General features: G+C 40.9%; 1 pseudogene across 1 annotated transcript in view; it reads right to left on the minus strand.

The window, feature by feature from the left end:
* Window positions 1-249: 249 nt before the first annotated feature.
* LOC121849555 overlaps window positions 250-11,126 on the minus strand; it is a 14,446-nt pseudogene continuing 3,569 nt past the window's right edge. The window contains exons 4-6 of the transcript XR_006085257.1: window positions 3,053-3,170; window positions 2,634-2,962; window positions 250-606 (exon numbers count right to left, since the gene is read on the minus strand). The product of XR_006085257.1 is annotated as an Ig heavy chain C region, membrane-bound form-like (transcript). The remainder of the gene's footprint in view (window positions 607-2,633; window positions 2,963-3,052; window positions 3,171-11,126) is intronic.

An 11,126-nucleotide genomic window follows, 5' to 3' on the forward strand; every position in this document is an offset into this window, starting at 1 on the left:
TATTAAGCTGTGGCATATGGTATTTCTGAATTTACACAATGGGTTTGATCATTGACGCGTGACACATTGCAAGATACAACCATTCAATTCCAGAAATTGTCAAATATTATTCTTTCCGGTTTTAAGGCAATATTGAAACATCTAAAGCTATTTACTTCGGTTGGGAAATTTATCGAAAGTGTTTACAAAGCGAATCTGTTACTCATTTGGACATTCCTGGTAAAATGAACTTCAATTTCAAATACCACAAAAGTAGATATTCGATTAGCGCTCCACATTCTTGATTTAGGTACAACTGGATCGGGCGATGCTTTTTTCGAGCGGAGTGGCCAGACTCTCGTGTTTGACACACAGGAATACAGGTCGTGTGACTCCCACTCGGAGGTTGGCAGAGTCAGATAACTGCTCACACTGTACGTGTTGTCCGCCTGCTGTTTGATCGCACTCGTTTCACACCTTGACTTCTGGCACTGCCATCCACAGTCCACTCGACCTCCACAGCTCCCGGAATAAAATCATTCACCAGACACACCAGGGTCGCCTTGCTCTTTGCTGTGATTTGATCTGGTGAAGGCGGAAGGACAGTCACCGACGGGCCCTGTGGCTCTGGAAGGAAAGAATTAGTATTCAGATCATGTCTACTACATGATGAAGTAAAATGGTTGAAATTATTTTTCTTAGTATCTTAAGATTACAATCGTTCTGTTCAATCGCACGACACAACTTCAAGATCGTAATTAACTACAACAATACAGTAATTCACATTCGCGTAAATGTTAAAACATTTTCTTGTCTATTGACGGTACTGTTCAATTGTGACAAGGTCTAACAATTATAATAATAATAATGATAATGATAATCCTTGCATTTAATATAGCGCTTTTCACGTCGGGAGGACCTCCCAAAGCGCTTCGCAGAACACACTGTAAAGTGAGTTGACTGTATATTTGTGGGCGAACGTGGCAGCCAATTGCGCACAGCAATGTCCCACAAACAGTCGTAGATTGAAAATGACCAATTTATTATTGTTTTTGGTTTTGGAGGTATTATTATTATGTGTGTGGAGTAAGGAAACTTGCCCAAGGTTTCGCCCTCTGCCTGGAATTGAACTCAGGTCTCTCGCTTGCAAAGCGAGTGCTCAACCACTGAGCTGCAGGACTCCACGGGTGACGACTGATAGACAAATGTCTGGGGGCTGCTCATCATATACACTTCATTATTGTACATACTATCATGAGTTGGCGGATGAGTAGTTAAATGGGGACCACATGTTCAAATATTCCTGTACTGAAGAAATTAAATCTTGCAATCGACAGAAATAACACCAGACACTAATATATCCCGTCACAGGGAGTATATGACGGGAACACCTGATTGAAAGCGCAGTAACACATTGTTGTTATTTCAATCCATTGTTTCCTTTCACAGAAGAGAGAACGTGTAGCAAATGGATATAAATATCTGGCTGTGTTTTCAATTGAACACCCAATTGCGACTAATTCAATGTAAATATAAATATGCATTATTCGGCTTTAAATCCAATTATGCGCAATCTGACCTTCCTTGACAACGGAACTGTCTAATCTAATCTAATCTTTGAGTGATGTTTAGGATTTGAAAAATCGCCATTCACTAATGTAGGTCGGTTGTTACTGATACATCAAAATGTTATTAGTTATCAATACAATCAGAATATTAGTAATTCTCAAGATCAAATTGAATCTTTTTGCAGCGACTATAACATATGGATAAAAATAACAGCCAAATGCTTTCACCCCAACTAACCAGTTCCACCAATGATTTTTTTTACAGGCACCGGCAGCAGATAGTAAGAAGGTGAAAATTTCTTTTCACCAAACACTGTACACAGAAAATCATTTTAGGAGCACAATCAGATTCCAATATTTCAATCACTGAGGAGAGTAACTTCACAAGTTTTCAATAATTAATTGCTACCGTATTAACTGAATTTAGTTCCTAATTAATGGTGGTCTGGAGTTACGGTTAATACATAGGTCGAGATCCCTTTAACATCACAACTAATAGGAAACAATGAGGTTAATTTCCAAAGGAGAAAATATATTTTGTGTGTTGAGCGGATTCAGCGTCTCTCGGACTGTGTCTTCTCTCAGCGATGATCATATCTGAACAATTACAACAACTTATGATGGAACATGTGACATTACTGAATCTTTGCTGTTCGTTGTAATTGTGCTCCCCTTAGTGACATGAAACACGGAATTGGAAGAAAATAAAACATTTTAATAAACCAGAAAATCTGCGGAAAATGTTCAAATAGAAGCGATTGTTAACGGGAGGAATAATATTTCCACGTCTGAGACTTTCTACATTTGCTGGTTTTCTGCACTATCCGTCCTAATTCTTCACAGATTCTCATTTAAACTCAGGATTCGCGTGTTTGATTCTTCAAAATATCCGATTCCCAAATAAAACGTTTATCATTGCGATGATTACGGCCACATGCAAATATTACCAGAACCGAGTGAAACAGAATCCAACACAGATAAACATACAGTTATACCTTGGAAAATTTGAAGGAGAACCAGATCAAAATAATTATGGAAAAGTAGAAACAACCACATGGAAAGTGTACAATGTCAAATGTAACTTACTTTTCAAACTCAGCTTCGTCCCTTTACCGAAAGTAAGATCTGCTTTACAGTAATAATCGGCGGCTTCCTCCGGTTGCACACCCCTGATGGTTAAATACATGGCGTTGCTCGATGATCCACAGAACCAGTGAATCGATCAGGAATTTCCGGACCTCTGGTGGAGTCCTCATACCAAACAAACAGAGGGGCGCCGTCAGGCTTCTGCTGGTACCAACTCGTGTAATAGCTGCCGATGCTGCCTCCGGACATGGTACAGGTGATCTTGACGGTGTTTCCCGGGGAGGATGAGATGGATGGTGGTTGAGTCAGGGTAAAAGCTCCGGCTGTGCCTGGAGAGATAAAAATTGATAAATAGGTCAAATTGTTGAACTGTACAAAGTGAGTTCAATTCAAATCAATGCGGATTCCGCAGCGCTTACCATGGAGACACAGGAGCAAAGCGGCCAGAACTCGGAGCCAATTGCCCATCGTGAACAATTTGATGAAGATCAGAGAGATGAGGGATGTTCCTGACAAAATCCGCTTTTCTGCTTCTTTCTAAACTTCTCCTTAAGAACCATCAGGTGATGTAAGTCCAATTAAATTCTTAAATTATGCAAATCACATCCAGGTTGCATCGTCCAATTAGGAGTCTTTTCCGAACAGTATATTGAAGATCATGCAGATTTGATTCATTTTGCTGCCCATTTTCGAAAACATATTTCACGGTAATGTTGCATAACATTTCAGGCTGAAGACTTTGATTGAATGAAGCTCATTTACAGTTCTAGTAGGAAATAAAGATTTTTTAAACAGCACAAACTTCAAATTGTTTTGCAGAATCATGGAAAAGTCTTCTTCCATTATTCGGATATTTCATGGCTTTGTACCAGATCAATCCTGCAAGATCTCTTCCTCTGATTCACAGAGAATTACATTTTTGCGGAGCTTGTTCCATGTTGGATAATTTGTAGTTGCGAGCGGTTCATCGATTCATTCCGTTGCAGATTACAGACTGACATGCCACACTTGGCCTGATGCAGACCTGCACAGAAAGGCACAGTTTACAGCTGTTGCCAGCCTTCCTCAAACTATATATACGGATTATAGATTTTTGAAAATATAAATTCTCCAAGTCTCCCTTTGGCAGAATATCAGTTTCATTCACGGATCTAGAAAGCTTCTATCACGAAACGTTATCAACGCTGAAGGGAGCCATAGCTCTGTTGATCAATAATAATAATAATCCTTGCATTTGATAATCCTTGTATTTCACGTCTTCTATATATCTCAAAGCACATCGCAGAATATACTATCAAGTGAAATGACTGTATATTTGTGGGCCAAGTGCGGCAGCCAATGCTGCACAGCAATGTCCAATAAACAGTCGTGGATTGATGTGACCAATTTAATATTGTTTTTATCTTGATGGATTATTACCAGGCGTGTGGAGTAAGGATACTTGCCCAAGGTTTCGCGATGCCAGAAATTGAACCCATGTCTCTCGCAAGCAAGGAGAGAGCTACAGGACTCCAGCCAGGAGGATAGCTGCGCATTTAGAGGTCGGTGTTTATGATATAAAATTGTCATAAGTGTTGTTTCTATTCGTAACATGGAATGGCACATAATGACATTATATGACACACACAGTGCCCAGGCCTTGGCTGCAGCCCACCTGTACCAAATACTTCCCAGAATCAGGTAATTGATGTGACAAAGAGAGAGGGGCCATGGAATTCCATCCCAGTCACTGGGAAATTGCCGCTCTAATGTGACACAAGTGCATCGCCAATAGAATGTTACAGCGACTGTCGTATGTTATCCCCCCATCCTACTCACACACACACACAGACAGACATATCCGGATCTATTTGGCCTTTTTGTTACTTAATAATGACAATCCTTGCATTTGTTATTGTACTTTTCACGTCTTCGAAACGTCTCAAAGCACTTCACAGAATAGACTATAAAGTGAATTGACTCTATATGTGAGGGTGAAATGCGACGGGCATTTCAGCAGTATCCCACACAGCAGGATCCCATAAACAGTCTTGGTATGCAGTGAATAATTTATTATTGTTTTATTTTCTCGAGCAATTATTATCAGGCGTGTGGGCTAAGGAAACGTGCCCAAAGTTTCACCCTGCTGGGAATCAAACCCAGGTCTCTCACTTGCAAAGTGAGTACTCTAACCACTGACCTATAGGGCTCCACTTATTTCTTTTTCCACGGAGGGGATTTTTCTAGAGACACTTGTGGAAGGAAAAAGATAGGTTTGAGTAGACATTATGAACGCGTGACTTGAGCATATTTTGAATTAGACAATGATAAACGAATAGCAATTTCTCACGTCAAATATTAAGTGAATTTATTATTGTAAATCTATATTTCCTTCCAGGGAACAGAGATCCAATGGCATCAAAACACAAGCACTCAATTCCCATCTCCTGGACCTGTTGCCCGCGGCTCTAATGTGATGCACTATGGAACGAGAATTGAAAAGGAGATTTGTGTTGCTCAACCCGCTGATGGAAGAAAAGTGCTGATTCCACCAGTGTTCCCACTCGCTTGTATTGAATTCTGAGTATGCATTGCTCCAATACATTTTTGTTACACGTAAATGTTAAATGGCTTTTACATGCGTAGAAATTCACAACAGCCTTCATTTAAAAAAAAATAATCCTGCAGTACATGTATTCTGTTAGAAATTAAATACATGGATAATAATACTTTTGAGAAAACCTTTTCATAACAGGAGAACATTCACGATGCTTCATTGAATATACTAGGTATAGGTTGCAGGCAAATGTGGCAGTCAATTTGAGCATAGTAATATCTCCCAAACAGCCTTGAAGTGAATGGTAATTATATATTAGGGAATTGTTGGACAGGACACCAGATGTTTTCTTCTTCATTTGCATTGTGACATGTGATCCTGAACGTTCACATGAATAAGAAAATGTGATTTTGTTCAGTCTCATCCAAAAAATGGCACCTCCAACAATGCAGGGCGTCCACATCATGATATTGCAGCAGGTAATTTACTCAAAGCTTCAATTTTGTTATCGTTTTTAAATTACTTACATTAAAATGCTTTTACATTATACTTTTTTATCCTTTTAATATATCTTCTATCTCTTTAATATCTCTGTCTCCACCCTCAACTCCAGGACAGCTTGTGTCCTCACCGACTGCATATCCGTCATCAAGTCTTGGTCAAGGGAGAACCTTTCTGCAACTCAACTTCAGCAAGACTGCACCTCGGGCGTTGGCAGCATCAGCATTCATGGCTGCACATTCATCCTCACAAAGCCAGTCTGGAACCTGGGTGTCTTCTTTGACAAGCCACAGATCATTCAAATCTTTGGAGCTCGTGTACTCTCGTGCACCAGGCTCTGTGACCCCATCACTCCCACCCTCACCTGATTCCACTGGCTCCCCATCCCTCAGAGGATCGAATTCAAGATCGTCGCCCTCACTTTCAAGGCCATCCATGGCCTTATCCCCTCCTACGTAGCTGACCTGGTGATGCTCCCCAACCTGCCTGCTCCCTCCATTCAGCAGCCTCCGGGCTGCTCCTGATCTCCCAGCCGGCCCACCCTACCATCAGTGGCCGGGCTTTCAGCCTCTCTGCCTCCACAGTTTGGAACTCCATCTCACGGTCCCTGAGCCTCGCTTCCTCCCTTGCCTCCTTCAAGGTTGGTCTCAACACCCTTCTCTTCGATTGTGCCTTTAGTTGCCCTCACACCTCTTTGAATTCCCTCAATCTCCCCCATGCTCGGGTCCAACTCCTGTCTCTTCAGCATTTTGGGACGTTCTCCAGTCGTGAATGTAATTTTATTGTTGCTGCTGAAGGAAGAAAAGTACTCAAGTGTAGTTTTCCATTAGCGTTCCCAGTCGCTTGTATTGAATGTTGTGTATGTGCCGATCCAATGCACGTTTGTGATTGGTAAATATCAAATGGCTCGAAAATGCAGAGAATCATAGAGCAGACTTCATTTTAAAAAGGACTCCTACACTGTATGTATTGTGCTAGAAATGAAATACATAGATAATAATACTTATCAAGGCATCCCCATCATTGCACTGCAGCAGTTAATTTACTCAGGTCTTCAGTTTTGTTAGTATTATTTTGGGAACAGTTCAAGTTTCCACTTATTCATAGGATATAGAAACATGTCATTGTAGGTAAGAAGCATGCCATTCAACTCATCCTATATATACCCTCATTTTGAAGGGCGGTTTATTTACAAATAATCATGCATTCCAGCTTTTCCTCTGTATTCCTCCATGTTTTTATTTTTCAGTGATCAAGTCCTGGATGAGAGCTGACTTACTCTAGTCAAAAGTTGAAAGAGTGGGGACCCTCTTGCTTGACTTCAGTCAGCATATTCTCACCTCAGGCTCTTACAACGTCGCTATTGGCATATGGACTTTTCATCTCACATCTCATGTTTGACCCTCATCCCACCTTTATCCCCATATTGGTGCTACGAATCATTCTGCTTTTCCACACATTGGCTGCATTGTCCAACTCTGCCACTGCCTCTCCCCTCATTCTGCCAAAACCCTAATTCATGCATTGATCACGTCCAGGCGGGTGGAATTATGTTAACCCTCTGCTAACTGGATTTTCCAACTCTTCCCTCCATAGGTTAAAGATTATTCAGAACTCTGCAACTATCCCTCACCAAGCTCCATGAGGCAATCACCCCCAACCCAAAGAGGAACACGCTGAGGATCCTCAACATTATTTTAAACGCCCTCAACTTTATTGGTCCTTAACACCTTACCAACAATCCTGCTCTGTTCGCTTAATACTGGTCTGCATTACTTCAACCGACCCACCATCAGCAGGCAGGAATTCAGCCTTTTTTTGCCACCTTCTGGAACTCCATTCAGAAATCTCTCCACCTTACCCTGCCTTCCTTCCTACAAAGCTCATCTCAAGTCCTATTTCATTGACAATGCCTCGGTCATCATTCCACCCCATCAACTTTGAGCCCAATCCCTAGCAAACCCTTGAGTGTGCAACATTTTGTGATGTATATCCAACATGAAAAACACTATATAAACGCAATTTGTTGTTGCAGTTGTGTGTCAAGATCAATGGCTTGTAAGAAGCATGCCATTCAGTCCATCCTATATGTACCCTCATTTTGAAGGGCAGATGATTTACAAATATTCATGCATTCCAGCTTTTCCTCTGTATTCCTCAATGTTTTTATTTTTCAGTGATCAAGTCTTGGTTGAGGGATAACTATCTCCAGTTAAAAGTTGAAAGGGTGCAGACCCTCTTGCTTGGCTCCAGTCAGCACATCCTCACCTCAGACCCTGATAACGTCACTATTGACAAATGCACTCTTCACCTCACAGAGCCAATACCGATTCTTGCTGTCATGTTCGACCTTCATCCATCCTTTATCTCCATATCGATGGTACGAACCGCTCGGTGTTTCAGCACCTTCACGACATTGTCCAATTCTGCCACTGACTCTCCCCTCATGCCGTCAAAACCCTCACTCATGCATTCATCACGTCCTGGCTCGTCTAGGTAACCCCCATCTCTTCCCAACTCTTTCCTCCATAGGCAAAAGATAATTCAGCACTTTGCAACTATCCTGCAACCAATCTCCATGAAATGATCAACCACAACTCCACAGAGCTTTACTGGCTCTCTGAACCCAGGAGGAACAAGTTCAAGATCCTCATCCTTACAATGAACGCCCACTACTTTATACTTAGCAGCTTAGCGGGCACTGGTCTGCACCATGTCGACCACCCAACCAAAAGCAGAAAGCCATGTTATTCTCGGTAATGGAGAGTACGCAACCCAGTAAAATTAAACGGATTAAAATGTATAGTATCTTCCCTTTGGTGGCACCAAACAGGATAATCTATAATGAATAAGTGATGCAATATACTATCAAATTGGATGTCTGTCATGATTTTTATCTGCTAATCTGGGACTGACACTGCAGTCCATTACCGAAGGTAGTGGTGCCTTTTTGCCCCTAAACTCTAGAACTCCATTCTGGAATCTATTCCCCTATCCCTGTCCTCCGTCGGTGAATGCTAACCTCAACTCCTTTCTCTTTGATTGTACCTTGGTCATCCTTCCATTTCATCCCCGTTGATTTAAATCGCAGCTCCGGTGCAAAGATTGATGGGCCATCTCTACGTCATCCCAACATGAAACACATTACATAAATGAATTTTTTATTGCAGTTTTCAGTCATTATCAGTGACTTTTATTGCGGTGGAGCGCCTGCCATTACGATTAACCTAATTTTGACAGTCTCAAACATACTGTTTTGGAGGTATCTCATCACAAAGGAATCCCCACTAACCTCATTTCTCCCACACCCCTCCGCCTGCTGGAAGGGTTGACACGAGTTGGAGATTCAGTGTCCAACAAGCACAGTTTTCAACATTCATTGGGTAAACAGCTAATACCAGGAAGTCCATCTGAACCTGTGTATTACCATGTGAAACGCTTGAGAGCATCACTATCATCCTCCTGACCAAAGTGTTTCCAAACTTAACACTAACAACGGAGAATACACAACCTGGTATAATTAAACTTCTGATGTGCATATGTCCTCAGGTGGCACCAAACAGGATATTCTACAGTAAATAATTCATACAATCTAATACTAAATTGAACATCTGTCATGATTTCTATCGAATAAACCAGGGCTGTCATCAATGAGGTTAGTGGTGCATTATCAGAAGTTGCATTTTATGAATCATGAATAATAAATAACAATAATCCTTGCATTCAATATAGCGCTTTTCACGGCTTCTCGACATCCCAAAGCGCTTCACAGAATTTACTGTAAAGTGAATTGACTGTATTTGTGGGCGAATGCGGCAGTCAATTGTGCACAGCAGAGTCCCACAAACAGTCATGGATTGGAAAATGACCCAATTTATATATTTTTTTTTTTGTTTTTGGAGGGATTATTATTAGGCGTGTCGAGTAAGGAAACTTGCCCAAGGTTTCGCCCTGTCTGGAATTGAAATCAGGTCTCTCACTTGCCCTCCACGCAGAGAAGCGTCTCAGGGCGCTTGATTTCTACTGCTACAAATTGCTGCTTCTAATATCTACTGTGTTTGGATGCAAAAACAGTCACTACACGTAGGAACCAAGTGAGTTGCTTTCATAAGAGCAGAAAAATGAAACTGTCACTCATTCACAATTGTTGTCTCTGGGAGAGTGAGGAAACTGTTTTATTTATTGTGAGACAGTGCCCTCTACGGATCGAGTGAGTGAGTTGAAATGATTCTCCTGCTCCTCGCTTTGTTCTGGTCTTTCATAAAATACGAGTACTTGGGTAGAAATACAAGATGGGTCAAAAGGTACTCTATTAAACTATTATATGAAAGTTGTCAACCTGTTAATTCATATTTAACTTTGAGAACCGCTTTCTGTAGTTCAATAGACCCAGGGGTGGAATTTCTACTGACATATTAGCAAAGATCACGGAAGTTGATTTCTTTATTTCTCATGTGAACAGGAAGAGGGATAACACTCCTTGTTTGATGCTTGCTGAAGCCTTTACAAATATAGCCGATACCAAAGAAAAAAATGATAATACTTGAACATATATAGTTATATTATTATCGTTAAAGCGATATCCCAAATATCTTTTTCTAAACAACACTTTATGCCGTATCGAAATGTATTCTCAGTGGGCTACAGATTTGCGACCACTAAAATCAAATGTAAAGTGTTCCTGAAAGTTGGCCAAAATAACCTGTTGAATTCTCCCCCCCCCCCCCCCCCTCACCTCAAAGAACAAATAACATTTACAGTTTCGACTCACAAATTAACGCATGATTAAGAATGCATAAACATAGATGTCGGATCTGGTTGGTTCTCATAACCATTAATAAATGCAAATTTGCAGGTTAAGAGAATAGTAAACTGTATCTTGTGAATGTAGAAAGCACTCCGCTTACTGTCGGTTGTGTTGAGCGATGCAACAATCATGGGTCTTATTGGTTCCTTCAATTGTACTATTCAGTTCTAATGAATTAATTCTCCCGATTCAAACATAAATAGCGATTATTACACTATCCACGTTTAGGGTTAATTTCATATGAGATTGATAAGTTTACGATTATAGAAGATTATTGAAAAAATGTTGTAAGCTACTGTACTACAAATTACCGGCTCATCCTGGAATATTGCAGATATGTTGTTGTCTAGTTATCCTCTTATCATATTTTCAATTAAATAATCCAATGTTTTATACTTATTCAAATAATGATCTACAACGATACAGAGAATAATAACGATACAGCTTTGTAGGTACAACAAGGGGAAAACATGAAAGAATGCAAACTTGAGCTGTTGAAATAACTGCAGTGAAAACTGCAGGTGTTAAACCGTCATCGAAAGCTGCAAAGAGGAAGTTGGTTTTCGACAGCGGGATCGGGGCACGCTGGTACCCACAAGATGGTGGGGGGGGAGGGGGGAGCGTGTGGGAGGTGGGTCGGGGGTGGAAC

The sequence above is a fragment of the Callorhinchus milii genome, unplaced genomic scaffold (assembly GCF_018977255.1).
Source record: "Callorhinchus milii isolate IMCB2004 unplaced genomic scaffold, IMCB_Cmil_1.0 Scaffold8, whole genome shotgun sequence".
In the NCBI taxonomy this organism is placed as follows: Eukaryota; Metazoa; Chordata; class Chondrichthyes; order Chimaeriformes; family Callorhinchidae; genus Callorhinchus; species Callorhinchus milii.